The following is a 3886-nucleotide window of genomic DNA, read 5'->3' as shown; positions in this document are numbered from 1 at the left end:
TGATACTTGGTCAACTTCATGTGGTGGTTTAATTAGATATGGCCCCAATGGACTTATTGTAGCCTTGTTGGAGGAAGTGTGTCATTTTGGAGGCAGTCTTTGAGGTCTTATAAGACCATGCTTAGCCAGTGGGACACAAAATACTTCTGCTGCCTGTGGATCAAGATAGAGAACCCTCAGCTCCTTCCCAGCGCATGTCTGTCTTCATGCCATTATGAAGATAATGAACTGAACCTCTGAACTGTAAGCCAGCCGTAATCAAATGTTTTCTTTGATAAGAATTGCCATGGTCATTGAGTCTCTTCACAGCAATAAAAACCCTAACACAATCATCAACCACTTAAAGCCCTATAAACTTAAAGATAAAGCCTGTCTTCATTTAGAGGAAACCTCTTCAATATATCTGAGCATGTGTAGTGTCCTGGTTTGTTTCCCCAATTGTTTCTTTGCCTCCAGTTATTTCTGGAAGCTTCTTCTGCTAGATGGAGCAGGGGGATGGGTGGATATTTTCACTCTGTATATAGGTTGGATTTACCAAAGACAAAGCAAGGGGAAACGGAGCAAATGGCTGAAAATCCACGAGTTTATACCAATAAATGTATCCTCGTTGAATTTGAAGCTGAAGCTGCTTGAAAGTTCTTTTTTTATTTTATTTTTTTAATTTAATTAATTAATTTATTTATTAAAGATTTCTGTCTCTTCCCTGCCACCGCCTCCCATTTCCCCCCCCCCTTCCCCAATCAAGTCCCCCTCCCTCGTCAGCCCAAAGAGCAATCAGGATTCCCTGCCCTGTGGGAAGTCCAAGGACCCAGAGAAGCTAAATAAGGAGAACCCTAAGAAGAACATATAGGCATCCTCCAGAATATTAACCTTCATCAGGCAATGAAAGGAGACAGAGACAGAGACCCACATTGGAGCACCAGACAGAAAGCTGACGAGCAAGGAACTTAGGACCCTGAGGGGTGCACCCACACACTGCTTGAAAGTTCTTATTTCATGCAGGTAATTCTTGGCCATCGTTTGTTTGAGAAAAAGGAAGACTTCAGCACACCTTTTGTTTTTATGTTGAATTTGTTTAGAACTTAGGAGAAATTGTGTCAGGCTATCTGCCACATATTAATGCAAACTGGATTACAAATACTCTGTGTGTATGAGTGTTTAACCTTAAATTCAACAAAAGTAAAAATTTCCATTAAAATATGAAGCAAAATAAATCCACAAGTTCATACAAAAAACAGTAAATTCCCCTCACAAATCATGAAAGTGTATTTTAACAACTTTGTGTATTACTTGATTAGATATCCGTTTTACTGAAATAGGCTTTTCAGGGTAATGAATAAGCATATCATCACTGTTGCATCTTCCCTATAATCTTTTATGAGAATGAATAGAGGCTTGACAGAAGTATGCCATGGTTGAAGGAATAAATTGACTTTTTCTTGCAATATTGTTACTAATTAATTCTACATGGAATCCTGCTTTGCTTTGCTCTTTTAGCATAATGGAATAAGAGTGCGTAGCACAGACTACTCTATTTGTCTTTTGTTTGAAATTCTCTTATAAATTATATTGTAATTTACTTGGTTAACACTATTTGGAATCACTGTTCTTCAAAGAGCCAAAGCAAGTTAATTTGGCTCAAGCTGATGTAATGCACCTATTTTCAAAACACAGTTCTGAAATCTATAACACCTTTACCAAGATATGTGAATACATATAACTTTAAAATATTGAATACTTGTTCAGAGTTTCAGAAATTAAAATCCAAGCCAGAGAAGCAAAACAAAATACAGTTTTCTAAAATCTAGAGACAGAGGAATTAATCTACCTACAATAACTAACTTTATTGATTTCATACTAATTTGTACATTAGTGCAGTTTTAAGCAGAGCAATTTAACTTTGCCATGTGAAAAGAAGACAAGTGCATTAAAGACGTGATTTTGAGAATCAAGTAGAATATTTAACAAAGTTGTGAACACAGAGTTTATAGCATTGCTGAAATATTTAATCTGAGCATGTAGAGGAAGAGCTAATTGTGGAATATTATACTTGCAGAAAATGCAAAACAGTTAATTTTATTCAAACACCTGTTTAATAGAAATGACAGATTTATAGAAGAATACTGAAGCAGGTATCTTTCTAATAATTTATTCTTTCATTTTAATATTATTTGGTGTTTGTCATAGTCAGGGTTTCTACTCTTTTGATAAAACACCATGACAAAAAACTAACTGGAGAGGAAAGGGTTTATTTCTGCATCTATGTCCTGATCATAGAACATCTATTTTTTTTAAATAGTGAAAATGGGTTTATTTTGTCTCAAAATAATTCCACACCAAAACATTTTGCTGAGAATGAAATGATTTTTAATCTCTAGACAACAGACTTTTAATTGGCACTGAGAAGATTGGAATGGATGTTGTTCAGCATGCTTGGCGTGGGTGAGGCCCTGGTTCAATTCTCAGCTGTTTCCTGCTTCCTCACTAAAAATATATTCAGAATATATTGAAAGTTTGATATTTAAATACATTTAAATGTGGAACTTACAGATATTTTAAGGCTCAGGCAATCCAGAACAAAGTGCAGAGACACAAGTATGTGGTGACTGCTGGATATTCTAAAGGGACAAAGAGCTGTCAAATATGAAAAGCAATTAGCCTTTCTATAATTTAACTCTAAGATCTATTCTCCTTTATATACTTCAATGTTGTTGGCAGTTTCATACACTTTTACTTTATAAAGAATTCCTCTAGGAATTCTAGTTTCTGGAGGTATCCCAGATATAGACAGCTTCATTTTCTGTCGTACTTACAACATCTGCAAAGTCCTTAAGGCACATCCAGGCCCAGGTTGTTGTGATCAAGGGGCTTCATGATGGCCTCCTCCATGTATTCTTGGGTCTGTCAAATTCATAACCAATATTGTAAAAGGATCAATCTTTATAGTTGTGCCCATGGCCATTGGAATTGTTGCATTTCCCAAACACTTTCAAGTTCTCTTCATTGCTCGGAGACGGCCTGTGCAGTTGGTGGCTCGCACTGAAGGACATGAGGTGTGACAGTTGCGTGCATGGTGCACCTGATCATAGCGCATATTAAAGAGAACTCAAGAAAGAAACTCAAGTGAAGAACCTAAAACAAGAAACGAGCATCATCGAATCATTGAAGAATGCTTCTTATTGCCTTCTATGGCTTTCTCAGTTTTTTTATTTTATTTTATTTTATTTATTTATTTATTTATTTGTGTGTGTGTGTGTGTGTGTGTGTGTGTGTGTGTGTGTGTGTGTGCATCATGGCTCCGGGGTAGCACTGCCCACAGAGGGTTGCCACAGAGGATTGAGCCTACATCCATCAGTCATTAATCAAGGCAATTTTTGACAGATTAAGCTACAGGCCAGTCTTACTCAGGAACTTCCCACTGAAGATTCCATTTTATCAGATATATCTAGCTTTGTTTAAAATTGACAACAAACAACTAGAAAAATTGACCCCAGGCCAACTTGACAAACCTTTTACTCTTCAGTTGTAACCTTTTTCCTCTTGTTCATTTCCAAGATCTTATATTAATGTCAATATCATTATATAAAATACCCCGACTTTTAAAAATCCTCCAATCTTTAAAAATTCAAGCAGTTTAAAAGTTTAACCTCTTTAAAAATCCAACTCTCATCCATATTCCAAGTTTGTTTGAACTGTATAAGTTTTCTCTCAAATATCCAATTTTTCCCCAATACTCCAAAATGTTTATAAAATCCAGTTGCTCTAAAATGCAAAAACTCTCTCAGTTAGGGATTCCTGAAGGTCAAAAATAAGTTTCATATAAGCTTATCAAGTGGAAGAACAAGGATATAGTCACAATCATTTAAAACAAATCTAAAATTCAACA

At 35.8% G+C, this 3886-nt stretch overlaps 1 pseudogene; it reads right to left on the bottom strand.

Moving 5' to 3' along the window:
• Positions 1-2478: 2478 nt before the first annotated feature.
• LOC142842572 (6-pyruvoyl tetrahydrobiopterin synthase pseudogene) lies at positions 2479-2962 on the bottom strand (annotated as a pseudogene).
• Between the last annotated feature and the right edge of the window lie 924 nt (positions 2963-3886).

Source organism: Microtus pennsylvanicus, chromosome 1 (genome assembly GCF_037038515.1).
Source record: "Microtus pennsylvanicus isolate mMicPen1 chromosome 1, mMicPen1.hap1, whole genome shotgun sequence".
NCBI classification, from domain to species: domain Eukaryota; kingdom Metazoa; phylum Chordata; class Mammalia; order Rodentia; family Cricetidae; genus Microtus; species Microtus pennsylvanicus.
This window is presented reverse-complemented; position numbering and strand designations above follow the sequence as displayed.